The sequence below is a fragment of the Garra rufa genome, chromosome 2 (assembly GCF_049309525.1).
Source record: "Garra rufa chromosome 2, GarRuf1.0, whole genome shotgun sequence".
Classification (NCBI taxonomy): Eukaryota; Metazoa; Chordata; class Actinopteri; order Cypriniformes; family Cyprinidae; genus Garra; species Garra rufa.
The window spans coordinates 54,983,447-55,005,946 of NC_133362.1; the positions used below are offsets into that span (position 1 = coordinate 54,983,447).

General features: G+C 47.8%; 45 non-coding genes across 45 annotated transcripts; 22 read left to right on the plus strand and 23 right to left on the minus strand.

Moving 5' to 3' along the window:
• Positions 1 to 35: 35 nt before the first annotated feature.
• On the plus strand, positions 36 to 107 carry trnad-guc (transfer RNA aspartic acid (anticodon GUC)). The gene has a single exon. It is a non-coding gene; the product is annotated as a tRNA-Asp (tRNA).
• A 680-nt stretch (positions 108 to 787) lies between these two features.
• Positions 788 to 903, minus strand: LOC141327182 (U5 spliceosomal RNA). Its single transcript, XR_012354493.1, has one exon. It is a non-coding gene; the product is annotated as a U5 spliceosomal RNA (small nuclear RNA).
• Positions 904 to 1,302: 399 nt separating this feature from the next.
• On the plus strand, positions 1,303 to 1,373 carry trnag-gcc (transfer RNA glycine (anticodon GCC)). The gene has a single exon. It is a non-coding gene; the product is annotated as a tRNA-Gly (tRNA).
• A 569-nt stretch (positions 1,374 to 1,942) lies between these two features.
• On the plus strand, positions 1,943 to 2,014 carry trnad-guc (transfer RNA aspartic acid (anticodon GUC)). Its single transcript has one exon. It is a non-coding gene; the product is annotated as a tRNA-Asp (tRNA).
• Positions 2,015 to 2,117: 103 nt separating this feature from the next.
• Positions 2,118 to 2,189, minus strand: trnag-ucc (transfer RNA glycine (anticodon UCC)). Its single transcript has one exon. It is a non-coding gene; the product is annotated as a tRNA-Gly (tRNA).
• Positions 2,190 to 2,694: 505 nt separating this feature from the next.
• LOC141327116 (U5 spliceosomal RNA) lies at positions 2,695 to 2,810 on the minus strand. Its single transcript, XR_012354431.1, has one exon. It is a non-coding gene; the product is annotated as a U5 spliceosomal RNA (small nuclear RNA).
• A 399-nt stretch (positions 2,811 to 3,209) lies between these two features.
• trnag-gcc (transfer RNA glycine (anticodon GCC)) lies at positions 3,210 to 3,280 on the plus strand. The gene has a single exon. It is a non-coding gene; the product is annotated as a tRNA-Gly (tRNA).
• A 569-nt stretch (positions 3,281 to 3,849) lies between these two features.
• On the plus strand, positions 3,850 to 3,921 carry trnad-guc (transfer RNA aspartic acid (anticodon GUC)). The gene has a single exon. It is a non-coding gene; the product is annotated as a tRNA-Asp (tRNA).
• A 103-nt stretch (positions 3,922 to 4,024) lies between these two features.
• trnag-ucc (transfer RNA glycine (anticodon UCC)) lies at positions 4,025 to 4,096 on the minus strand. The gene has a single exon. It is a non-coding gene; the product is annotated as a tRNA-Gly (tRNA).
• Positions 4,097 to 4,601: 505 nt separating this feature from the next.
• LOC141327183 (U5 spliceosomal RNA) lies at positions 4,602 to 4,717 on the minus strand. Its single transcript, XR_012354494.1, has one exon. It is a non-coding gene; the product is annotated as a U5 spliceosomal RNA (small nuclear RNA).
• Positions 4,718 to 5,116: 399 nt separating this feature from the next.
• On the plus strand, positions 5,117 to 5,187 carry trnag-gcc (transfer RNA glycine (anticodon GCC)). Its single transcript has one exon. It is a non-coding gene; the product is annotated as a tRNA-Gly (tRNA).
• A 569-nt stretch (positions 5,188 to 5,756) lies between these two features.
• On the plus strand, positions 5,757 to 5,828 carry trnad-guc (transfer RNA aspartic acid (anticodon GUC)). The gene has a single exon. It is a non-coding gene; the product is annotated as a tRNA-Asp (tRNA).
• Positions 5,829 to 5,931: 103 nt separating this feature from the next.
• On the minus strand, positions 5,932 to 6,003 carry trnag-ucc (transfer RNA glycine (anticodon UCC)). Its single transcript has one exon. It is a non-coding gene; the product is annotated as a tRNA-Gly (tRNA).
• A 505-nt stretch (positions 6,004 to 6,508) lies between these two features.
• LOC141327184 (U5 spliceosomal RNA) lies at positions 6,509 to 6,624 on the minus strand. Its single transcript, XR_012354495.1, has one exon. It is a non-coding gene; the product is annotated as a U5 spliceosomal RNA (small nuclear RNA).
• Positions 6,625 to 7,023: 399 nt separating this feature from the next.
• trnag-gcc (transfer RNA glycine (anticodon GCC)) lies at positions 7,024 to 7,094 on the plus strand. The gene has a single exon. It is a non-coding gene; the product is annotated as a tRNA-Gly (tRNA).
• A 569-nt stretch (positions 7,095 to 7,663) lies between these two features.
• trnad-guc (transfer RNA aspartic acid (anticodon GUC)) lies at positions 7,664 to 7,735 on the plus strand. The gene has a single exon. It is a non-coding gene; the product is annotated as a tRNA-Asp (tRNA).
• Positions 7,736 to 7,838: 103 nt separating this feature from the next.
• Positions 7,839 to 7,910, minus strand: trnag-ucc (transfer RNA glycine (anticodon UCC)). Its single transcript has one exon. It is a non-coding gene; the product is annotated as a tRNA-Gly (tRNA).
• Positions 7,911 to 8,415: 505 nt separating this feature from the next.
• LOC141327185 (U5 spliceosomal RNA) lies at positions 8,416 to 8,531 on the minus strand. The gene has a single exon (XR_012354496.1). It is a non-coding gene; the product is annotated as a U5 spliceosomal RNA (small nuclear RNA).
• Positions 8,532 to 8,930: 399 nt separating this feature from the next.
• trnag-gcc (transfer RNA glycine (anticodon GCC)) lies at positions 8,931 to 9,001 on the plus strand. Its single transcript has one exon. It is a non-coding gene; the product is annotated as a tRNA-Gly (tRNA).
• A 569-nt stretch (positions 9,002 to 9,570) lies between these two features.
• Positions 9,571 to 9,642, plus strand: trnad-guc (transfer RNA aspartic acid (anticodon GUC)). Its single transcript has one exon. It is a non-coding gene; the product is annotated as a tRNA-Asp (tRNA).
• Positions 9,643 to 9,745: 103 nt separating this feature from the next.
• trnag-ucc (transfer RNA glycine (anticodon UCC)) lies at positions 9,746 to 9,817 on the minus strand. Its single transcript has one exon. It is a non-coding gene; the product is annotated as a tRNA-Gly (tRNA).
• Positions 9,818 to 10,322: 505 nt separating this feature from the next.
• Positions 10,323 to 10,438, minus strand: LOC141327186 (U5 spliceosomal RNA). The gene has a single exon (XR_012354497.1). It is a non-coding gene; the product is annotated as a U5 spliceosomal RNA (small nuclear RNA).
• Positions 10,439 to 10,837: 399 nt separating this feature from the next.
• trnag-gcc (transfer RNA glycine (anticodon GCC)) lies at positions 10,838 to 10,908 on the plus strand. Its single transcript has one exon. It is a non-coding gene; the product is annotated as a tRNA-Gly (tRNA).
• Positions 10,909 to 11,477: 569 nt separating this feature from the next.
• On the plus strand, positions 11,478 to 11,549 carry trnad-guc (transfer RNA aspartic acid (anticodon GUC)). Its single transcript has one exon. It is a non-coding gene; the product is annotated as a tRNA-Asp (tRNA).
• Positions 11,550 to 11,652: 103 nt separating this feature from the next.
• Positions 11,653 to 11,724, minus strand: trnag-ucc (transfer RNA glycine (anticodon UCC)). The gene has a single exon. It is a non-coding gene; the product is annotated as a tRNA-Gly (tRNA).
• A 505-nt stretch (positions 11,725 to 12,229) lies between these two features.
• Positions 12,230 to 12,345, minus strand: LOC141327187 (U5 spliceosomal RNA). The gene has a single exon (XR_012354498.1). It is a non-coding gene; the product is annotated as a U5 spliceosomal RNA (small nuclear RNA).
• A 399-nt stretch (positions 12,346 to 12,744) lies between these two features.
• On the plus strand, positions 12,745 to 12,815 carry trnag-gcc (transfer RNA glycine (anticodon GCC)). Its single transcript has one exon. It is a non-coding gene; the product is annotated as a tRNA-Gly (tRNA).
• A 743-nt stretch (positions 12,816 to 13,558) lies between these two features.
• Positions 13,559 to 13,630, minus strand: trnag-ucc (transfer RNA glycine (anticodon UCC)). The gene has a single exon. It is a non-coding gene; the product is annotated as a tRNA-Gly (tRNA).
• A 505-nt stretch (positions 13,631 to 14,135) lies between these two features.
• On the minus strand, positions 14,136 to 14,251 carry LOC141327188 (U5 spliceosomal RNA). The gene has a single exon (XR_012354499.1). It is a non-coding gene; the product is annotated as a U5 spliceosomal RNA (small nuclear RNA).
• Positions 14,252 to 14,650: 399 nt separating this feature from the next.
• Positions 14,651 to 14,721, plus strand: trnag-gcc (transfer RNA glycine (anticodon GCC)). Its single transcript has one exon. It is a non-coding gene; the product is annotated as a tRNA-Gly (tRNA).
• A 569-nt stretch (positions 14,722 to 15,290) lies between these two features.
• Positions 15,291 to 15,362, plus strand: trnad-guc (transfer RNA aspartic acid (anticodon GUC)). Its single transcript has one exon. It is a non-coding gene; the product is annotated as a tRNA-Asp (tRNA).
• Positions 15,363 to 15,465: 103 nt separating this feature from the next.
• trnag-ucc (transfer RNA glycine (anticodon UCC)) lies at positions 15,466 to 15,537 on the minus strand. Its single transcript has one exon. It is a non-coding gene; the product is annotated as a tRNA-Gly (tRNA).
• Positions 15,538 to 16,042: 505 nt separating this feature from the next.
• LOC141327189 (U5 spliceosomal RNA) lies at positions 16,043 to 16,158 on the minus strand. The gene has a single exon (XR_012354500.1). It is a non-coding gene; the product is annotated as a U5 spliceosomal RNA (small nuclear RNA).
• Positions 16,159 to 16,557: 399 nt separating this feature from the next.
• On the plus strand, positions 16,558 to 16,628 carry trnag-gcc (transfer RNA glycine (anticodon GCC)). Its single transcript has one exon. It is a non-coding gene; the product is annotated as a tRNA-Gly (tRNA).
• A 569-nt stretch (positions 16,629 to 17,197) lies between these two features.
• Positions 17,198 to 17,269, plus strand: trnad-guc (transfer RNA aspartic acid (anticodon GUC)). Its single transcript has one exon. It is a non-coding gene; the product is annotated as a tRNA-Asp (tRNA).
• Positions 17,270 to 17,372: 103 nt separating this feature from the next.
• Positions 17,373 to 17,444, minus strand: trnag-ucc (transfer RNA glycine (anticodon UCC)). The gene has a single exon. It is a non-coding gene; the product is annotated as a tRNA-Gly (tRNA).
• A 505-nt stretch (positions 17,445 to 17,949) lies between these two features.
• LOC141327190 (U5 spliceosomal RNA) lies at positions 17,950 to 18,065 on the minus strand. Its single transcript, XR_012354501.1, has one exon. It is a non-coding gene; the product is annotated as a U5 spliceosomal RNA (small nuclear RNA).
• Positions 18,066 to 18,464: 399 nt separating this feature from the next.
• On the plus strand, positions 18,465 to 18,535 carry trnag-gcc (transfer RNA glycine (anticodon GCC)). Its single transcript has one exon. It is a non-coding gene; the product is annotated as a tRNA-Gly (tRNA).
• A 569-nt stretch (positions 18,536 to 19,104) lies between these two features.
• Positions 19,105 to 19,176, plus strand: trnad-guc (transfer RNA aspartic acid (anticodon GUC)). The gene has a single exon. It is a non-coding gene; the product is annotated as a tRNA-Asp (tRNA).
• A 103-nt stretch (positions 19,177 to 19,279) lies between these two features.
• On the minus strand, positions 19,280 to 19,351 carry trnag-ucc (transfer RNA glycine (anticodon UCC)). Its single transcript has one exon. It is a non-coding gene; the product is annotated as a tRNA-Gly (tRNA).
• A 505-nt stretch (positions 19,352 to 19,856) lies between these two features.
• Positions 19,857 to 19,972, minus strand: LOC141327117 (U5 spliceosomal RNA). Its single transcript, XR_012354432.1, has one exon. It is a non-coding gene; the product is annotated as a U5 spliceosomal RNA (small nuclear RNA).
• A 1,039-nt stretch (positions 19,973 to 21,011) lies between these two features.
• trnad-guc (transfer RNA aspartic acid (anticodon GUC)) lies at positions 21,012 to 21,083 on the plus strand. Its single transcript has one exon. It is a non-coding gene; the product is annotated as a tRNA-Asp (tRNA).
• A 103-nt stretch (positions 21,084 to 21,186) lies between these two features.
• On the minus strand, positions 21,187 to 21,258 carry trnag-ucc (transfer RNA glycine (anticodon UCC)). Its single transcript has one exon. It is a non-coding gene; the product is annotated as a tRNA-Gly (tRNA).
• A 505-nt stretch (positions 21,259 to 21,763) lies between these two features.
• Positions 21,764 to 21,879, minus strand: LOC141327191 (U5 spliceosomal RNA). The gene has a single exon (XR_012354502.1). It is a non-coding gene; the product is annotated as a U5 spliceosomal RNA (small nuclear RNA).
• Positions 21,880 to 22,278: 399 nt separating this feature from the next.
• trnag-gcc (transfer RNA glycine (anticodon GCC)) lies at positions 22,279 to 22,349 on the plus strand. The gene has a single exon. It is a non-coding gene; the product is annotated as a tRNA-Gly (tRNA).
• The last annotated feature ends 151 nt before the right edge of the window (positions 22,350 to 22,500 follow it).

Below are 22,500 nucleotides of genomic sequence, written 5' to 3' on the forward strand. Positions count from 1 at the left end.
CAAGTCGGCTGGGGGCGAAGCACAGCGGGTACAGCTCCTCGTTAGTATAGTGGACAGTATCTCCGCCTGTCACGCGGAAGACCGGGGTTCGATTCCCCGACGGGGAGACCCAGCTCTTTGCTGCTGCTGAACGACTCATCCAAAAGATTTTGGTGCTCACAGAGGTCACAGAAGGAGTTCTGCTTCAACGTCAGCCAGAGCCAAAACTAATGCGTTGGCTGGGAATCGAACCCGGGTCAACTGCTTGGAAGGCAGCTATGCTCACCACTATACCACCAACGCAAGTTCCCGACTCCAGCTTTTAGCCATCTGAAAAGAATGCTTGAAATGCACAAGTCACTGATAGGGCAAAAGGAGCTGAAGCCATCTTTGTTTGTATCCCGTCATGTACGAGAGAGTGCTGTCTTTCCATGCGGGCTAAAGAAATCTGGAGCTGCGACGCAGAAAGCGCAAAGGCCGCAAGTACAGAACGTGGTGAGGCGCGCTTCGTTCCACCGCCCATTGGCTGGTGGCCAGTTTTACTCTTGACACTCCAATACAGCTCTGTTGTGAGCAGAAAAGAATGCTGGAAGTACATAAGTCACTGACAGGGCCAAAGTAGCTGAAGCCCAAGGTTTGGATCCCATCATGTCATGAGAGTGCTGTCTTTCCATGCTGGCTGAAAAAAAATGTGAAGTTGCGACACAGGAAGCGCAAAGGCTGCAAACACGGTCCACGAGAAAGCACGCTTTGCTCCAATGCACATTGGTGTGTGGTCAGATTTAGTCTGCTATTGAAACTGCAGTGCAGCTCTGCTGTGAGCAGAGCACCCAAAAATACAGGTCACTCGGAAAGGTTCCCCTCCACGGAAATCTTTAGTAAAAGGCGAAAGATTTATGCGTCTATGAAGAGAAACTCGAGTTGTGTGCCCATGCGCTTGAGCATGTGCGCTCCCTGTGGTAAACCACTATACTCACAAAGGGTAATCTAGGGTGCCGATAAGATTTTCATCTCCCCCTCACTCCAAATGGGAGGAGTAAAAGTGAAAAAGTCTCTTCCATCATCCATTCTCGCCTGCCACACAGGAGGCCTGGCTCTGATTCCCGGGCAAATGCAGGAACAGAGTTCTTTTAAGTAAGGGGTGTGTGTTTGCATGTGTGTGGGATTCTTTAAAATGAGCCTTGAAGGCCAAGCCTGATTTGCTAGAAGGAGCTCCAAACTTTGCATATTGACCCAACCCCCTTTTACCTGGATTTGACGTGTAACAGTTACGCACCATTACTAAATCCAGGGCAATGTGAAGGCCTAAAGTCTCCCAGCCGAGCATTGGTGGTTCAGTGGTAGAATTCTCGCCTGCCACGCGGGAGACCCGGGTCCGATTCCCGGCCAATGCAGGAACAGAGTGCTTTTAATTAAGTTGTGTGTGTGCTTGCATGTGTGTAAAGTTCTTTAAAATGAAGCCTGATTTACTTGAAGGAGCTCCAACCTTTGCATACCGACCAACCCCCGTTCCCTGACGAATCTTTTCAGAAACTCATTAGTCCGTCTATATTCGTCAAATGCCTATAAAACTTGTTCACTTTATCTATAGGTTGACGAAGTTTAGCAGTGGGCAATATACTCGTAAATGCGGTGTTAATTCCAAACGTTCTCCCTCCTTTCCGAGCATTGGTGGTTCAGTGGTAGAATTCTAGCAGTGGGCGATATGATCCACGTAAATGCGATGTTACTGCCACATGATTTCCCATCCTTTTTTTCATGTTCCCATTATGAAAAGTAAAAAAAAATAGTAATAATAGTAAAGTGGTCCAAATGAGGACCCCCTGTAATGTGTAGCATTCAAGATATTGGGAGACTCAATAAGATCAAGGCAGGTTGATTTGTTTTTTTCATGGAGTAGTGGCTCCTTATGCTGATGTCTGTGAAGTCAAGTCGGCTGGGGGCGAAGCACAGCGGGTACAGCTCCTCGTTAGTATAGTGGACAGTATCTCCGCCTGTCACGCGGAAGACCGGGGTTCGATTCCCCGACGGGGAGACCCAGCTCTTTGCTGCTGCTGAACGACTCATCCAAAAGATTTTGGTGCTCACAGAGGTCACAGAAGGAGTTCTGCTTCAACGTCAGCCAGAGCCAAAACAAATGCGTTGGCCGGGAATCGAACCCGGGTCAACTGCTTGGAAGGCAGCTATGCTCACCACTATACCACCAACGCAAGTTCCCGACTCCAGCTTTTAGCCATCTGAAAAGAATGCTTGAAATGCACAAGTCACTGATAGGGCAAAAGGAGCTGAAGCCATCTTTGTTTGTATCCCGTCATGTATGAGAGAGTGCTGTCTTTCCATGCGGGCTAAAGAAATCTGGAGCTGCGACGCAGAAAGCGCAAAGGCCGCAAGTACAGAACGTGGTGAGGCGCGCTTCGTTCCACCGCCCATTGGCTGGTGGCCAGTTTTACTCTTGACACTCCAATACAGCTCTGTTGTGAGCAGAAAAGAATGCTGGAAGTACATAAGTCACTGACAGGGCCAAAGTAGCTGAAGCCCAAGGTTTGGATCCCATCATGTCATGAGAGTGCTGTCTTTCCATGCTGGCTGAAAAAAAATGTGAAGTTGCGACACAGGAAGCGCAAAGGCTGCAAACACGGTCCACGAGAAAGCACGCTTTGCTCCAATGCACATTGGTGTGTGGTCAGATTTAGTCTGCTATTGAAACTGCAGTGCAGCTCTGCTGTGAGCAGAGCACCCAAAAATACAGGTCACTCAGAAAGGTTCCCCTCCACGGAAATCTTTAGTAAAAGGCGAAAGATTTATGCGTCTATGAAGAGAAACTCGAGTTGTGTGCCCATGCGCTTGAGCATGTGCGCTCCCTGTGGTAAACCACTATACTCACAAAGGGTAATCTAGGGTGCCGATAAGATTTTCATCTCCCCCTCACTCCAAATGGGAGGAGTAAAAGTTAAAAAGTCTCTTCCATCATCCATTCTCGCCTGCCACACAGGAGGCCTGGCTCTGATTCCCGGGCAAATGCAGGAACAGAGTTCTTTTAAGTAAGGGGTGTGTGTTTGCATGTGTGTGGGATTCTTTAAAATGAGCCTTGAAGGCCAAGCCTGATTTGCTAGAAGGAGCTCCAAACTTTGCATATTGACCCAACCCCCCTTTACCTGGATTTGACGTGTAACAGTTACGCACCATTACTAAATCCAGGGCAATGTGAAGGCCGAAAGTCTCCCAGCCGAGCATTGGTGGTTCAGTGGTAGAATTCTCGCCTGCCACGCGGGAGACCCGGGTCCGATTCCCGGCCAATGCAGGAACAGAGTGCTTTTAATTAAGTTGTGTGTGTGCTTGCATGTGTGTAAGGTTCTTTAAAATGAAGCCTGATTTACTTGAAGGAGCTCCAACCTTTGCATACCGACCAACCCCCGTTCCCTGACGAATCTTTTCAGAAACTCATTAGTCCGTCTATATTCGTCAAATGCCTATAAAACTTGTTCACTTTATCTATAGGTTGACGAAGTTTAGCAGTGGGCAATATACTCGTAAATGCGGTGTTAATTCCAAACGTTCTCCCTCCTTTCCGAGCATTGGTGGTTCAGTGGTCGAATTCTAGCAGTGGGCGATATGATCCACGTAAATGCGATGTTACTGCCACATGATTTCCCATCCTTTTTTTCATGTTCCCATTATGAAAAGTAAAAAAAAATAGTAATAATAGTAAAGTGGTCCAAATGAGGACCCCCTGTAATGTGTAGCATTCAAGATATTGGGAGACTCAATAAGATCAAGGCAGGTTGATTTGTTTTTTTCATGGAGTAGTGGCTCCTTATGCTGATGTCTGTGAAGTCAAGTCGGCTGGGGGCGAAGCACAGCGGGTACAGCTCCTCGTTAGTATAGTGGACAGTATCTCCGCCTGTCACGCGGAAGACCGGGGTTCGATTCCCCGACGGGGAGACCCAGCTCTTTGCTGCTGCTGAACGACTCATCCAAAAGATTTTGGTGCTCACAGAGGTCACAGAAGGAGTTCTGCTTCAACGTCAGCCAGAGCCAAAACAAATGCGTTGGCCGGGAATCGAACCCGGGTCAACTGCTTGGAAGGCAGCTATGCTCACCACTATACCACCAACGCAAGTTCCCGACTCCAGCTTTTAGCCATCTGAAAAGAATGCTTGAAATGCACAAGTCACTGATAGGGCAAAAGGAGCTGAAGCCATCTTTGTTTGTATCCCGTCATGTACGAGAGAGTGCTGTCTTTCCATGCGGGCTAAAGAAATCTGGAGCTGCGACGCAGAAAGCGCAAAGGCCGCAAGTACAGAACGTGGTGAGGCGCGCTTCGTTCCACCGCCCATTGGCTGGTGGCCAGTTTTACTCTTGACACTCCAATACAGCTCTGTTGTGAGCAGAAAAGAATGCTGGAAGTACATAAGTCACTGACAGGGCCAAAGTAGCTGAAGCCCAAGGTTTGGATCCCATCATGTCATGAGAGTGCTGTCTTTCCATGCTGGCTGAAAAAAAATGTGAAGTTGCGACACAGGAAGCGCAAAGGCTGCAAACACGGTCCACGAGAAAGCACGCTTTGCTCCAATGCACATTGGTGTGTGGTCAGATTTAGTCTGCTATTGAAACTGCAGTGCAGCTCTGCTGTGAGCAGAGCACCCAAAAATACAGGTCACTCGGAAAGGTTCCCCTCCACGGAAATCTTTAGTAAAAGGCGAAAGATTTATGCGTCTATGAAGAGAAACTCGAGTTGTGTGCCCATGCGCTTGAGCATGTGCGCTCCCTGTGGTAAACCACTATACTCACAAAGGGTAATCTAGGGTGCCGATAAGATTTTCATCTCCCCCTCACTCCAAATGGGAGGAGTAAAAGTGAAAAAGTCTCTTCCATCATCCATTCTCGCCTGCCACACAGGAGGCCTGGCTCTGATTCCCGGGCAAATGCAGGAACAGAGTTCTTTTAAGTAAGGGGTGTGTGTTTGCATGTGTGTGGGATTCTTTAAAATGAGCCTTGAAGGCCAAGCCTGATTTGCTAGAAGGAGCTCCAAACTTTGCATATTGACCCAACCCCCCTTTACCTGGATTTGACGTGTAACAGTTACGCACCATTACTAAATCCAGGGCAATGTGAAGGCCGAAGTTCTCCCAGCCGAGCATTGGTGGTTCAGTGGTAGAATTCTCGCCTGCCACGCGGGAGACCCGGGTCCGATTCCCGGCCAATGCAGGAACAGAGTTCTTTTAATTAAGTTGTGTGTGTGCTTGCATGTGTGTAAGGTTCTTTAAAATGAAGCCTGATTTACTTGAAGGAGCTCCAAACTTTGCATACCGACCAACCCCCGTTCCCTGCCGAATCTTTTCAGAAACTCATTAGTCCGTCTATATTCGTCAAATGCCTATAAAACTTGTTCACTTTATCTATAGGTTGACGAAGTTTAGCAGTGGGCAATATACTCGTAAATGCGGTGTTAATTCCAAACGTTCTCCCTCCTTTCCGAGCATTGGTGGTTCAGTGGTAGAATTCTAGCAGTGGGCGATATGATCCACGTAAATGCGATGTTACTGCCACATGATTTCCCATCCTTTTTTTCATGTTCCCATTATGAAAAGTAAAAAAAAATAGTAATAATAGTAAAGTGGTCCAAATGAGGACCCCCTGTAATGTGTAGCATTCAAGATATTGGGAGACTCAATAAGATCAAGGCAGGTTGATTTGTTTTTTTCATGGAGTAGTGGCTCCTTATGCTGATGTCTGTGAAGTCAAGTCGGCTGGGGGCGAAGCACAGCGGGTACAGCTCCTCGTTAGTATAGTGGACAGTATCTCCGCCTGTCACGCGGAAGACCGGGGTTCGATTCCCCGACGGGGAGACCCAGCTCTTTGCTGCTGCTGAACGACTCATCCAAAAGATTTTGGTGCTCACAGAGGTCACAGAAGGAGTTCTGCTTCAACGTCAGCCAGAGCCAAAACAAATGCGTTGGCCGGGAATCGAACCCGGGTCAACTGCTTGGAAGGCAGCTATGCTCACCACTATACCACCAACGCAAGTTCCCGACTCCAGCTTTTAGCCATCTGAAAAGAATGCTTGAAATGCACAAGTCACTGATAGGGCAAAAGGAGCTGAAGCCATATTTGTTTGTATCCCGTCATGTACGAGAGAGTGCTGTCTTTCCATGCGGGCTAAAGAAATCTGGAGCTGCGACGCAGAAAGCGCAAAGGCCGCAAGTACAGAACGTGGTGAGGCGCGCTTCGTTCCACCGCCCATTGGCTGGTGGCCAGTTTTACTCTTGACACTCCAATACAGCTCTGTTGTGAGCAGAAAAGAATGCTGGAAGTACATAAGTCACTGACAGGGCCAAAGTAGCTGAAGCCCAAGGTTTGGATCCCATCATGTCATGAGAGTGCTGTCTTTCCATGCTGGCTGAAAAAAAATGTGAAGTTGCGACACAGGAAGCGCAAAGGCTGCAAACACGGTCCACGAGAAAGCACGCTTTGCTCCAATGCACATTGGTGTGTGGTCAGATTTAGTCTGCTATTGAAACTGCAGTGCAGCTCTGCTGTGAGCAGAGCACCCAAAAATACAGGTCACTCGGAAAGGTTCCCCTCCACGGAAATCTTTAGTAAAAGGCGAAAGATTTATGCGTCTATGAAGAGAAACTCGAGTTGTGTGCCCATGCGCTTGAGCATGTGCGCTCCCTGTGGTAAACCACTATACTCACAAAGGGTAATCTAGGGTGCCGATAAGATTTTCATCTCCCCCTCACTCCAAATGGGAGGAGTAAAAGTGAAAAAGTCTCTTCCATCATCCATTCTCGCCTGCCACACAGGAGGCCTGGCTCTGATTCCCGGGCAAATGCAGGAACAGAGTTCTTTTAAGTAAGGGGTGTGTGTTTGCATGTGTGTGGGATTCTTTAAAATGAGCCTTGAAGGCCAAGCCTGATTTGCTAGAAGGAGCTCCAAACTTTGCATATTGACCCAACCCCCTTTTACCTGGATTTGACGTGTAACAGTTACGCACCATTACTAAATCCAGGGCAATGTGAAGGCCTAAAGTCTCCCAGCCGAGCATTGGTGGTTCAGTGGTAGAATTCTCGCCTGCCACGCGGGAGACCCGGGTCCGATTCCCGGCCAATGCAGGAACAGAGTGCTTTTAATTAAGTTGTGTGTGTGCTTGCATGTGTGTAAAGTTCTTTAAAATGAAGCCTGATTTACTTGAAGGAGCTACAACCTTTGCATACCGACCAACCCCCGTTCCCTGACGAATCTTTTCAGAAACTCATTAGTCCGTCTATATTCGTCAAATGCCTATAAAACTTGTTCACTTTATCTATAGGTTGACGAAGTTTAGCAGTGGGCAATATACTCGTAAATGCGGTGTTAATTCCAAACGTTCTCCCTCCTTTCCGAGCATTGGTGGTTCAGTGGTAGAATTCTAGCAGTGGGCGATATGATCCACGTAAATGCGATGTTACTGCCACATGATTTCCCATCCTTTTTTTCATGTTCCCATTATGAAAAGTAAAAAAAAATAGTAATAATAGTAAAGTGGTCCAAATGAGGACCCCCTGTAATGTGTAGCATTCAAGATATTGGGAGACTCAATAAGATCAAGGCAGGTTGATTTGTTTTTTTCATGGAGTAGTGGCTCCTTATGCTGATGTCTGTGAAGTCAAGTCGGCTGGGGGCGAAGCACAGCGGGTACAGCTCCTCGTTAGTATAGTGGACAGTATCTCCGCCTGTCACGCGGAAGACCGGGGTTCGATTCCCCGACGGGGAGACCCAGCTCTTTGCTGCTGCTGAACGACTCATCCAAAAGATTTTGGTGCTCACAGAGGTCACAGAAGGAGTTCTGCTTCAACGTCAGCCAGAGCCAAAACAAATGCGTTGGCCGGGAATCGAACCCGGGTCAACTGCTTGGAAGGCAGCTATGCTCACCACTATACCACCAACGCAAGTTCCCGACTCCAGCTTTTAGCCATCTGAAAAGAATGCTTGAAATGCACAAGTCACTGATAGGGCAAAAGGAGCTGAAGCCATCTTTGTTTGTATCCCGTCATGTATGAGAGAGTGCTGTCTTTCCATGCGGGCTAAAGAAATCTGGAGCTGCGACGCAGAAAGCGCAAAGGCCGCAAGTACAGAACGTGGTGAGGCGCGCTTCGTTCCACCGCCCATTGGCTGGTGGCCAGTTTTACTCTTGACACTCCAATACAGCTCTGTTGTGAGCAGAAAAGAATGCTGGAAGTACATAAGTCACTGACAGGGCCAAAGTAGCTGAAGCCCAAGGTTTGGATCCCATCATGTCATGAGAGTGCTGTCTTTCCATGCTGGCTGAAAAAAAATGTGAAGTTGCGACACAGGAAGCGCAAAGGCTGCAAACACGGTCCACGAGAAAGCACGCTTTGCTCCAATGCACATTGGTGTGTGGTCAGATTTAGTCTGCTATTGAAACTGCAGTGCAGCTCTGCTGTGAGCAGAGCACCCAAAAATACAGGTCACTCGGAAAGGTTCCCCTCCACGGAAATCTTTAGTAAAAGGCGAAAGATTTATGCGTCTATGAAGAGAAACTCGAGTTGTGTGCCCATGCGCTTGAGCATGTGCGCTCCCTGTGGTAAACCACTATACTCACAAAGGGTAATCTAGGGTGCCGATAAGATTTTCATCTCCCCCTCACTCCAAATGGGAGGAGTAAAAGTGAAAAAGTCTCTTCCATCATCCATTCTCGCCTGCCACACAGGAGGCCTGGCTCTGATTCCCGGGCAAATGCAGGAAGAGAGTTCTTTTAAGTAAGGGGTGTGTGTTTGCATGTGTGTGGGATTCTTTAAAATGAGCCTTGAAGGCCAAGCCTGATTTGCTAGAAGGAGCTCCAAACTTTGCATATTGACCCAACCCCCCTTTACCTGGATTTGACGTGTAACAGTTACGCACCATTACTAAATCCAGGGCAATGTGAAGGCCGAAGTTCTCCCAGCCGAGCATTGGTGGTTCAGTGGTAGAATTCTCGCCTGCCACGCGGGAGACCCGGGTCCGATTCCCGGCCAATGCAGGAACAGAGTTCTTTTAATTAAGTTGTGTGTGTGCTTGCATGTGTGTAAGGTTCTTTAAAATGAAGCCTGATTTACTTGAAGGAGCTCCAACCTTTGCATACCGACCAACCCCCGTTCCCTGACGAATCTTTTCAGAAACTCATTAGTCCGTCTATATTCGTCAAATGCCTATAAAACTTGTTCACTTTATCTATAGGTTGACGAAGTTTAGCAGTGGGCAATATACTCGTAAATGCGGTGTTAATTCCAAACGTTCTCCCTCCTTTCCGAGCATTGGTGGTTCAGTGGTAGAATTCTAGCAGTGGGCGATATGATCCACGTAAATGCGATGTTACTGCCACATGATTTCCCATCCTTTTTTTCATGTTCCCATTATGAAAAGTAAAAAAAAATAGTAATAATAGTAAAGTGGTCCAAATGAGGACCCCCTGTAATGTGTAGCATTCAAGATATTGGGAGACTCAATAAGATCAAGGCAGGTTGATTTGTTTTTTTCATGGAGTAGTGGCTCCTTATGCTGATGTCTGTGAAGTCAAGTCGGCTGGGGGCGAAGCACAGCGGGTACAGCTCCTCGTTAGTATAGTGGACAGTATCTCCGCCTGTCACGCGGAAGACCGGGGTTCGATTCCCCGACGGGGAGACCCAGCTCTTTGCTGCTGCTGAACGACTCATCCAAAAGATTTTGGTGCTCACAGAGGTCACAGAAGGAGTTCTGCTTCAACGTCAGCCAGAGCCAAAACAAATGCGTTGGCCGGGAATCGAACCCGGGTCAACTGCTTGGAAGGCAGCTATGCTCACCACTATACCACCAACGCAAGTTCCCGACTCCAGCTTTTAGCCATCTGAAAAGAATGCTTGAAATGCACAAGTCACTGATAGGGCAAAAGGAGCTGAAGCCATCTTTGTTTGTATCCCGTCATGTACGAGAGAGTGCTGTCTTTCCATGCGGGCTAAAGAAATCTGGAGCTGCGACGCAGAAAGCGCAAAGGCCGCAAGTACAGAACGTGGTGAGGCGCGCTTCGTTCCACCGCCCATTGGCTGGTGGCCAGTTTTACTCTTGACACTCCAATACAGCTCTGTTGTGAGCAGAAAAGAATGCTGGAAGTACATAAGTCACTGACAGGGCCAAAGTAGCTGAAGCCCAAGGTTTGGATCCCATCATGTCATGAGAGTGCTGTCTTTCCATGCTGGCTGAAAAAAAATGTGAAGTTGCGACACAGGAAGCGCAAAGGCTGCAAACACGGTCCACGAGAAAGCACGCTTTGCTCCAATGCACATTGGTGTGTGGTCAGATTTAGTCTGCTATTGAAACTGCAGTGCAGCTCTGCTGTGAGCAGAGCACCCAAAAATACAGGTCACTCGGAAAGGTTCCCCTCCACGGAAATCTTTAGTAAAAGGCGAAAGATTTATGCGTCTATGAAGAGAAACTCGAGTTGTGTGCCCATGCGCTTGAGCATGTGCGCTCCCTGTGGTAAACCACTATACTCACAAAGGGTAATCTAGGGTGCCGATAAGATTTTCATCTCCCCCTCACTCCAAATGGGAGGAGTAAAAGTGAAAAAGTCTCTTCCATCATCCATTCTCGCCTGCCACACAGGAGGCCTGGCTCTGATTCCCGGGCAAATGCAGGAACAGAGTTCTTTTAAGTAAGGGGTGTGTGTTTGCATGTGTGTGGGATTCTTTAAAATGAGCCTTGAAGGCCAAGCCTGATTTGCTAGAAGGAGCTCCAAACTTTGCATATTGACCCAACCCCCCTTTACCTGGATTTGACGTGTAACAGTTACGCACCATTACTAAATCCAGGGCAATGTGAAGGCCGAAGTTCTCCCAGCCGAGCATTGGTGGTTCAGTGGTAGAATTCTCGCCTGCCACGCGGGAGACCCGGGTCCGATTCCCGGCCAATGCAGGAACAGAGTTCTTTTAATTAAGTTGTGTGTGTGCTTGCATGTGTGTAAGGTTCTTTAAAATGAAGCCTGATTTACTTGAAGGAGCTCCAAACTTTGCATACCGACCAACCCCCGTTCCCTGCCGAATCTTTTCAGAAACTCATTAGTCCGTCTATATTCGTCAAATGCCTATAAAACTTGTTCACTTTATCTATAGGTTGACGAAGTTTAGCAGTGGGCAATATACTCGTAAATGCGGTGTTAATTCCAAACGTTCTCCCTCCTTTCCGAGCATTGGTGGTTCAGTGGTAGAATTCTAGCAGTGGGCGATATGATCCACGTAAATGCGATGTTACTGCCACATGATTTCCCATCCTTTTTTTCATGTTCCCATTATGAAAAGTAAAAAAAAATAGTAATAATAGTAAAGTGGTCCAAATGAGGACCCCCTGTAATGTGTAGCATTCAAGATATTGGGAGACTCAATAAGATCAAGGCAGGTTGATTTGTTTTTTTCATGGAGTAGTGGCTCCTTATGCTGATGTCTGTGAAGTCAAGTCGGCTGGGGGCGAAGCACAGCGGGTACAGCTCCTCGTTAGTATAGTGGACAGTATCTCCGCCTGTCACGCGGAAGACCGGGGTTCGATTCCCCGACGGGGAGACCCAGCTCTTTGCTGCTGCTGAACGACTCATCCAAAAGATTTTGGTGCTCACAGAGGTCACAGAAGGAGTTCTGCTTCAACGTCAGCCAGAGCCAAAACAAATGCGTTGGCCGGGAATCGAACCCGGGTCAACTGCTTGGAAGGCAGCTATGCTCACCACTATACCACCAACGCAAGTTCCCGACTCCAGCTTTTAGCCATCTGAAAAGAATGCTTGAAATGCACAAGTCACTGATAGGGCAAAAGGAGCTGAAGCCATCTTTGTTTGTATCCCGTCATGTACGAGAGAGTGCTGTCTTTCCATGCGGGCTAAAGAAATCTGGAGCTGCGACGCAGAAAGCGCAAAGGCCGCAAGTACAGAACGTGGTGAGGCGCGCTTCGTTCCACCGCCCATTGGCTGGTGGCCAGTTTTACTCTTGACACTCCAATACAGCTCTGTTGTGAGCAGAAAAGAATGCTGGAAGTACATAAGTCACTGACAGGGCCAAAGTAGCTGAAGCCCAAGGTTTGGATCCCATCATGTCATGAGAGTGCTGTCTTTCCATGCTGGCTGAAAAAAAATGTGAAGTTGCGACACAGGAAGCGCAAAGGCTGCAAACACGGTCCACGAGAAAGCACGCTTTGCTCCAAAGCACATTGGTGTGTGGTCAGATTTAGTCTGCTATTGAAACTGCAGTGCAGCTCTGCTGTGAGCAGAGCACCCAAAAATACAGGTCACTCGGAAAGGTTCCCCTCCACGGAAATCTTTAGTAAAAGGCGAAAGATTTATGCGTCTATGAAGAGAAACTCGAGTTGTGTGCCCATGCGCTTGAGCATGTGCGCTCCCTGTGGTAAACCACTATACTCACAAAGGGTAATCTAGGGTGCCGATAAGATTTTCATCTCCCCCTCACTCCAAATGGGAGGAGTAAAAGTTAAAAAGTCTCTTCCATCATCCATTCTCGCCTGCCACACAGGAGGCCTGGCTCTGATTCCCGGGCAAATGCAGGAACAGAGTTCTTTTAAGTAAGGGGTGTGTGTTTGCATGTGTGTGGGATTCTTTAAAATGAGCCTTGAAGGCCAAGCCTGATTTGCTAGAAGGAGCTCCAAACTTTGCATATTGACCCAACCCCCCTTTCCCTGGATTTGACGTGTAACAGTTACGCACCATTACTAAATCCAGGGCAATGTGAAGGCCGAAGTTCTCCCAGCTGAGCATTGGTGGTTCAGTGGTAGAATTCTCGCCTGCCACGCGGGAGACCCGGGTCCGATTCCCGGCCAATGCAGGAACAGAGTTCTTTTAATTAAGTTGTGTGTGTGCTTGCATGTGTGTAAGGTTCTTTAAAATGAAGCCTGATTTACTTGAAGGAGCTCCAACCTTTGCATACCGACCAACCCCCGTTCCCTGCCGAATCTTTTCAGAAACTCATTAGTCCGTCTATATTCGTCAAATGCCTATAAAACTTGTTCACTTTATCTATAGGTTGACGAAGTTTAGCAGTGGGCAATATACTCGTAAATGCGGTGTTAATTCCAAACGTTCTCCCTCCTTTCCGAGCATTGGTGGTTCAGTGGTAGAATTCTAGCAGTGGGCGATATGATCCACGTAAATGCGATGTTACTGCCACATGATTTCCCATCCTTTTTTTCATGTTCCCATTATGAAAAGTAAAAAAAATAGTAATAATAGTAAAGTGGTCCAAATGAGGACCCCCTGTAATGTGTAGCATTCAAGATATTGGGAGACTCAATAAGATCAAGGCAGGTTGATTTGTTTTTTTCATGGAGTAGTGGCTCCTTATGCTGATGTCTGTTAAGTCAAGTCGGCTGGGGGCGAAGCACAGCGGGTACAGCTCTTCGTTAGTATAGTGGACAGTATCTCCGCCTGTCACGCGGAAGACCGGGGTTCGATTCCCCGACGGGGAGACCCAGCTCTTTGCTGCTGCTGAACGACTCATCCAAAAGATTTTGGTGCTCACAGAGGTCACAGAAGGAGTTCTGCTTCAACGTCAGCCAGAGCCAAAACAAATGCGTTGGCCGGGAATCGAACCCGGGTCAACTGCTTGGAAGGCAGCTATGCTCACCACTATACCACCAACGCAAGTTCCCGACTCCAGCTTTTAGCCATCTGAAAAGAATGCTTGAAATGCACAAGTCACTGATAGGGCAAAAGGAGCTGAAGCCATCTTTGTTTGTATCCCGTCATGTACGAGAGAGTGCTGTCTTTCCATGCGGGCTAAAGAAATCTGGAGCTGCGACGCAGAAAGCGCAAAGGCCGCAAGTACAGAACGTGGTGAGGCGCGCTTCGTTCCACCGCCCATTGGCTGGTGGCCAGTTTTACTCTTGACACTCCAATACAGCTCTGTTGTGAGCAGAAAAGAATGCTGGAAGTACATAAGTCACTGACAGGGCCAAAGTAGCTGAAGCCCAAGGTTTGGATCCCATCATGTCATGAGAGTGCTGTCTTTCCATGCTGGCTGAAAAAAAATGTGAAGTTGCGACACAGGAAGCGCAAAGGCTGCAAACACGGTCCACGAGAAAGCACGCTTTGCTCCAATGCACATTGGTGTGTGGTCAGATTTAGTCTGCTATTGAAACTGCAGTGCAGCTCTGCTGTGAGCAGAGCACCCAAAAATACAGGTCACTCGGAAAGGTTCCCCTCCACGGAAATCTTTAGTAAAAGGCGAAAGATTTATGCGTCTATGAAGAGAAACTCGAGTTGTGTGCCCATGCGCTTGAGCATGTGCGCTCCCTGTGGTAAACCACTATACTCACAAAGGGTAATCTAGGGTGCCGATAAGATTTTCATCTCCCCCTCACTCCAAATGGGAGGAGTAAAAGTGAAAAAGTCTCTTCCATCATCCATTCTCGCCTGCCACACAGGAGGCCTGGCTCTGATTCCCGGGCAAATGCAGGAACAGAGTTCTTTTAAGTAAGGGGTGTGTGTTTGCATGTGTGTGGGATTCTTTAAAATGAGCCTTGAAGGCCAAGCCTGATTTGCTAGAAGGAGCTCCAAACTTTGCATATTGACCCAACCCCCTTTTACCTGGATTTGACGTGTAACAGTTACGCACCATTACTAAATCCAGGGCAATGTGAAGGCCTAAAGTCTCCCAGCCGAGCATTGGTGGTTCAGTGGTAGAATTCTCGCCTGCCACGCGGGAGACCCGGGTCCGATTCCCGGCCAATGCAGGAACAGAGTGCTTTTAATTAAGTTGTGTGTGTGCTTGCATGTGTGTAAAGTTCTTTAAAATGAAGCCTGATTTACTTGAAGGAGCTCCAACCTTTGCATACCGACCAACCCCCGTTCCCTGACGAATCTTTTCAGAAACTCATTAGTCCGTCTATATTCGTCAAATGCCTATAAAACTTGTTCACTTTATCTATAGGTTGACGAAGTTTAGCAGTGGGCAATATACTCGTAAATGCGGTGTTAATTCCAAACGTTCTCCCTCCTTTCCGAGCATTGGTGGTTCAGTGGTAGAATTCTAGCAGTGGGCGATATGATCCACGTAAATGCGATGTTACTGCCACATGATTTCCCATCCTTTTTTTCATGTTCCCATTATGAAAAGTAAAAAAAAATAGTAATAATAGTAAAGTGGTCCAAATGAGGACCCCCTGTAATGTGTAGCATTCAAGATATTGGGAGACTCAATAAGATCAAGGCAGGTTGATTTGTTTTTTTCATGGAGTAGTGGCTCCTTATGCTGATGTCTGTGAAGTCAAGTCGGCTGGGGGCGAAGCACAGCGGGTACAGCTCCTCGTTAGTATAGTGGACAGTATCTCCGCCTGTCACGCGGAAGACCGGGGTTCGATTCCCCGACGGGGAGACCCAGCTCTTTGCTGCTGCTGAACGACTCATCCAAAAGATTTTGGTGCTCACAGAGGTCACAGAAGGAGTTCTGCTTCAACGTCAGCCAGAGCCAAAACAAATGCGTTGGCCGGGAATCGAACCCGGGTCAACTGCTTGGAAGGCAGCTATGCTCACCACTATACCACCAACGCAAGTTCCCGACTCCAGCTTTTAGCCATCTGAAAAGAATGCTTGAAATGCACAAGTCACTGATAGGGCAAAAGGAGCTGAAGCCATCTTTGTTTGTATCCCGTCATGTACGAGAGAGTGCTGTCTTTCCATGCGGGCTAAAGAAATCTGGAGCTGCGACGCAGAAAGCGCAAAGGCCGCAAGTACAGAACGTGGTGAGGCGCGCTTCGTTCCACCGCCCATTGGCTGGTGGCCAGTTTTACTCTTGACACTCCAATACAGCTCTGTTGTGAGCAGAAAAGAATGCTGGAAGTACATAAGTCACTGACAGGGCCAAAGTAGCTGAAGCCCAAGGTTTGGATCCCATCATGTCATGAGAGTGCTGTCTTTCCATGCTGGCTGAAAAAAAATGTGAAGTTGCGACACAGGAAGCGCAAAGGCTGCAAACACGGTCCACGAGAAAGCACGCTTTGCTCCAATGCACATTGGTGTGTGGTCAGATTTAGTCTGCTATTGAAACTGCAGTGCAGCTCTGCTGTGAGCAGAGCACCCAAAAATACAGGTCACTCGGAAAGGTTCCCCTCCACGGAAATCTTTAGTAAAAGGCGAAAGATTTATGCGTCTATGAAGAGAAACTCGAGTTGTGTGCCCATGCGCTTGAGCATGTGCGCTCCCTGTGGTAAACCACTATACTCACAAAGGGTAATCTAGGGTGCCGATAAGATTTTCATCTCCCCCTCACTCCAAATGGGAGGAGTAAAAGTGAAAAAGTCTCTTCCATCATCCATTCTCGCCTGCCACACAGGAGGCCTGGCTCTGATTCCCGGGCAAATGCAGGAACAGAGTTCTTTTAAGTAAGGGGTGTGTGTTTGCATGTGTGTGGGATTCTTTAAAATGAGCCTTGAAGGCCAAGCCTGATTTGCTAGAAGGAGCTCCAAACTTTGCATATTGACCCAACCCCCTTTTACCTGGATTTGACGTGTAACAGTTACGCACCATTACTAAATCCAGGGCAATGTGAAGGCCTAAAGTCTCCCAGCCGAGCATTGGTGGTTCAGTGGTAGAATTCTCGCCTGCCACGCGGGAGACCCGGGTCCGATTCCCGGCCAATGCAGGAACAGAGTGCTTTTAATTAAGTTGTGTGTGTGCTTGCATGTGTGTAAAGTTCTTTAAAATGAAGCCTGATTTACTTGAAGGAGCTCCAACCTTTGCATACCGACCAACCCCCGTTCCCTGACGAATCTTTTCAGAAACTCATTAGTCCGTCTATATTCGTCAAATGCCTATAAAACTTGTTCACTTTATCTATAGGTTGACGAAGTTTAGCAGTGGGCAATATACTCGTAAATGCGGTGTTAATTCCAAACGTTCTCCCTCCTTTCCGAGCATTGGTGGTTCAGTGGTAGAATTCTAGCAGTGGGCGATATGATCCACGTAAATGCGATGTTACTGCCACATGATTTCCCATCCTTTTTTTCATGTTCCCATTATGAAAAGTAAAAAAAAATAGTAATAATAGTAAAGTGGTCCAAATGAGGACCCCCTGTAATGTGTAGCATTCAAGATATTGGGAGACTCAATAAGATCAAGGCAGGTTGATTTGTTTTTTTCATGGAGTAGTGGCTCCTTATGCTGATGTCTGTGAAGTCAAGTCGGCTGGGGGCGAAGCACAGCGGGTACAGCTCCTCGTTAGTATAGTGGACAGTATCTCCGCCTGTCACGCGGAAGACCGGGGTTCGATTCCCCGACGGGGAGACCCAGCTCTTTGCTGCTGCTGAACGACTCATCCAAAAGATTTTGGTGCTCACAGAGGTCACAGAAGGAGTTCTGCTTCAACGTCAGCCAGAGCCAAAACAAATGCGTTGGCCGGGAATCGAACCCGGGTCAACTGCTTGGAAGGCAGCTATGCTCACCACTATACCACCAACGCAAGTTCCCGACTCCAGCTTTTAGCCATCTGAAAAGAATGCTTGAAATGCACAAGTCACTGATAGGGCAAAAGGAGCTGAAGCCATCTTTGTTTGTATCCCGTCATGTACGAGAGAGTGCTGTCTTTCCATGCGGGCTAAAGAAATCTGGAGCTGCGACGCAGAAAGCGCAAAGGCCGCAAGTACAGAACGTGGTGAGGCGCGCTTCGTTCCACCGCCCATTGGCTGGTGGCCAGTTTTACTCTTGACACTCCAATACAGCTCTGTTGTGAGCAGAAAAGAATGCTGGAAGTACATAAGTCACTGACAGGGCCAAAGTAGCTGAAGCCCAAGGTTTGGATCCCATCATGTCATGAGAGTGCTGTCTTTCCATGCTGGCTGAAAAAAAATGTGAAGTTGCGACACAGGAAGCGCAAAGGCTGCAAACACGGTCCACGAGAAAGCACGCTTTGCTCCAATGCACATTGGTGTGTGGTCAGATTTAGTCTGCTATTGAAACTGCAGTGCAGCTCTGCTGTGAGCAGAGCACCCAAAAATACAGGTCACTCGGAAAGGTTCCCCTCCACGGAAATCTTTAGTAAAAGGCGAAAGATTTATGCGTCTATGAAGAGAAACTCGAGTTGTGTGCCCATGCGCTTGAGCATGTGCGCTCCCTGTGGTAAACCACTATACTCACAAAGGGTAATCTAGGGTGCCGATAAGATTTTCATCTCCCCCTCACTCCAAATGGGAGGAGTAAAAGTGAAAAAGTCTCTTCCATCATCCATTCTCGCCTGCCACACAGGAGGCCTGGCTCTGATTCCCGGGCAAATGCAGGAACAGAGTTCTTTTAAGTAAGGGGTGTGTGTTTGCATGTGTGTGGGATTCTTTAAAATGAGCCTTGAAGGCCAAGCCTGATTTGCTAGAAGGAGCTCCAAACTTTGCATATTGACCCAACCCCCTTTTACCTGGATTTGACGTGTAACAGTTACGCACCATTACTAAATCCAGGGCAATGTGAAGGCCTAAAGTCTCCCAGCCGAGCATTGGTGGTTCAGTGGTAGAATTCTCGCCTGCCACGCGGGAGACCCGGGTCCGATTCCCGGCCAATGCAGGAACAGAGTGCTTTTAATTAAGTTGTGTGTGTGCTTGCATGTGTGTAAAGTTCTTTAAAATGAAGCCTGATTTACTTGAAGGAGCTCCAACCTTTGCATACCGACCAACCCGCGTTCCCTGACGAATCTTTTCAGAAACTCATTAGTCCGTCTATATTCGTCAAATGCCTATAAAACTTGTTCACTTTATCTATAGGTTGACGAAGTTTAGCAGTGGGCAATATACTCGTAAATGCGGTGTTAATTCCAAACGTTCTCCCTCCTTTCCGAGCATTGGTGGTTCAGTGGTAGAATTCTAGCAGTGGGCGATATGATCCACGTAAATGCGATGTTACTGCCACATGATTTCCCATCCTTTTTTTCATGTTCCCATTATGAAAAGTAAAAAAAAATAGTAATAATAGTAAAGTGGTCCAAATGAGGACCCCCTGTAATGTGTAGCATTCAAGATATTGGGAGACTCAATAAGATCAAGGCAGGTTGATTTGTTTTTTTCATGGAGTAGTGGCTCCTTATGCTGATGTCTGTGAAGTCAAGTCGGCTGGGGGCGAAGCACAGCGGGTACAGCTCCTCGTTAGTATAGTGGACAGTATCTCCGCCTGTCACGCGGAAGACCGGGGTTCGATTCCCCGACGGGGAGACCCAGCTCTTTGCTGCTGCTGAACGACTCATCCAAAAGATTTTGGTGCTCACAGAGGTCACAGAAGGAGTTCTGCTTCAACGTCAGCCAGAGCCAAAACAAATGCGTTGGCCGGGAATCGAACCCGGGTCAACTGCTTGGAAGGCAGCTATGCTCACCACTATACCACCAACGCAAGTTCCCGACTCCAGCTTTTAGCCATCTGAAAAGAATGCTTGAAATGCACAAGTCACTGATAGGGCAAAAGGAGCTGAAGCCATCTTTGTTTGTATCCCGTCATGTATGAGAGAGTGCTGTCTTTCCATGCGGGCTAAAGAAATCTGGAGCTGCGACGCAGAAAGCGCAAAGGCCGCAAGTACAGAACGTGGTGAGGCGCGCTTCGTTCCACCGCCCATTGGCTGGTGGCCAGTTTTACTCTTGACACTCCAATACAGCTCTGTTGTGAGCAGAAAAGAATGCTGGAAGTACATAAGTCACTGACAGGGCCAAAGTAGCTGAAGCCCAAGGTTTGGATCCCATCATGTCATGAGAGTGCTGTCTTTCCATGCTGGCTGAAAAAAAATGTGAAGTTGCGACACAGGAAGCGCAAAGGCTGCAAACACGGTCCACGAGAAAGCACGCTTTGCTCCAATGCACATTGGTGTGTGGTCAGATTTAGTCTGCTATTGAAACTGCAGTGCAGCTCTGCTGTGAGCAGAGCACCCAAAAATACAGGTCACTCAGAAAGGTTCCCCTCCACGGAAATCTTTAGTAAAAGGCGAAAGATTTATGCGTCTATGAAGAGAAACTCGAGTTGTGTGCCCATGCGCTTGAGCATGTGCGCTCCCTGTGGTAAACCACTATACTCACAAAGGGTAATCTAGGGTGCCGATAAGATTTTCATCTCCCCCTCACTCCAAATGGGAGGAGTAAAAGTTAAAAAGTCTCTTCCATCATCCATTCTCGCCTGCCACACAGGAGGCCTGGCTCTGATTCCCGGGCAAATGCAGGAACAGAGTTCTTTTAAGTAAGGGGTGTGTGTTTGCATGTGTGTGGGATTCTTTAAAATGAGCCTTGAAGGCCAAGCCTGATTTGCTAGAAGGAGCTCCAAACTTTGCATATTGACCCAACCCCCCTTTACCTGGATTTGACGTGTAACAGTTACGCACCATTACTAAATCCAGGGCAATGTGAAGGCCGAAAGTCTCCCAGCCGAGCATTGGTGGTTCAGTGGTAGAATTCTCGCCTGCCACGCGGGAGACCCGGGTACGATTCCCGGCCAATGCAGGAACAGAGTGCTTTTAATTAAGTTGTGTGTGTGCTTGCATGTGTGTAAGGTTCTTTAAAATGAAGCCTGATTTACTTGAAGGAGCTCCAACCTTTGCATACCGACCAACCCCCGTTCCCTGACGAATCTTTTCAGAAACTCATTAGTCCGTCTATATTCGTCAAATGCCTATAAAACTTGTTCACTTTATCTATAGGTTGACGAAGTTTAGCAGTGGGCAATATACTCGTAAATGCGGTGTTAATTCCAAACGTTCTCCCTCCTTTCCGAGCATTGGTGGTTCAGTGGTAGAATTCTAGCAGTGGGCGATATGATCCACGTAAATGCGATGTTACTGCCACATGATTTCCCATCCTTTTTTTCATGTTCCCATTATGAAAAGTAAAAAAAAATAGTAATAATAGTAAAGTGGTCCAAATGAGGACCCCCTGTAATGTGTAGCATTCAAGATATTGGGAGACTCAATAAGATCAAGGCAGGTTGATTTGTTTTTTTCATGGAGTAGTGGCTCCTTATGCTGATGTCTGTGAAGTCAAGTCGGCTGGGGGCGAAGCACAGCGGGTACAGCTCCTCGTTAGTATAGTGGACAGTATCTCCGCCTGTCACGCGGAAGACCGGGGTTCGATTCCCCGACGGGGAGACCCAGCTCTTTGCTGCTGCTGAACGACTCATCCAAAAGATTTTGGTGCTCACAGAGGTCACAGAAGGAGTTCTGCTTCAACGTCAGCCAGAGCCAAAACAAATGCGTTGGCCGGGAATCGAACCCGGGTCAACTGCTTGGAAGGCAGCTATGCTCACCACTATACCACCAACGCAAGTTCCCGACTCCAGCTTTTAGCCATCTGAAAAGAATGCTTGAAATGCACAAGTCACTGATAGGGCAAAAGGAGCTGAAGCCATCTTTGTTTGTATCCCGTCATGTACGAGAGAGTGCTGTCTTTCCATGCGGGCTAAAGAAATCTGGAGCTGCGACGCAGAAAGCGCAAAGGCCGCAAGTACAGAACGTGGTGAGGCGCGCTTCGTTCCACCGCCCATTGGCTGGTGGCCAGTTTTACTCTTGACACTCCAATACAGCTCTGTTGTGAGCAGAAAAGAATGCTGGAAGTACATAAGTCACTGACAGGGCCAAAGTAGCTGAAGCCCAAGGTTTGGATCCCATCATGTCATGAGAGTGCTGTCTTTCCATGCTGGCTGAAAAAAAATGTGAAGTTGCGACACAGGAAGCGCAAAGGCTGCAAACACGGTCCACGAGAAAGCACGCTTTGCTCCAATGCACATTGGTGTGTGGTCAGATTTAGTCTGCTATTGAAACTGCAGTGCAGCTCTGCTGTGAGCAGAGCACCCAAAAATACAGGTCACTCGGAAAGGTTCCCCTCCACGGAAATCTTTAGTAAAAGGCGAAAGATTTATGCGTCTATGAAGAGAAACTCGAGTTGTGTGCCCATGCGCTTGAGCATGTGCGCTCCCTGTGGTAAACCACTATACTCACAAAGGGTAATCTAGGGTGCCGATAAGATTTTCATCTCCCCCTCACTCCAAATGGGAGGAGTAAAAGTGAAAAAGTCTCTTCCATCATCCATTCTCGCCTGCCACACAGGAGGCCTGGCTCTGATTCCCGGGCAAATGCAGGAACAGAGTTCTTTTAAGTAAGGGGTGTGTGTTTGCATGTGTGTGGGATTCTTTAAAATGAGCCTTGAAGGCCAAGCCTGATTTGCTAGAAGGAGCTCCAAACTTTGCATATTGACCCAACCCCCCTTTACCTGGATTTGACGTGTAACAGTTACGCACCATTACTAAATCCAGGGCAATGTGAAGGCCGAAGTTCTCCCAGCCGAGCATTGGTGGTTCAGTGGTAGAATTCTCGCCTGCCACGCGGGAGACCCGGGTCCGATTCCCGGCCAATGCAGGAACAGAGTTCTTTTAATTAAGTTGTGTGTGTGCTTGCATGTGTGTAAGGTTCTTTAAAATGAAGCCTGATTTACTTGAAGGAGCTCCAAACTTTGCATACCGACCAACCCCCGTTCCCTGCCGAATCTTTTCAGAAACTCATTAGTCCG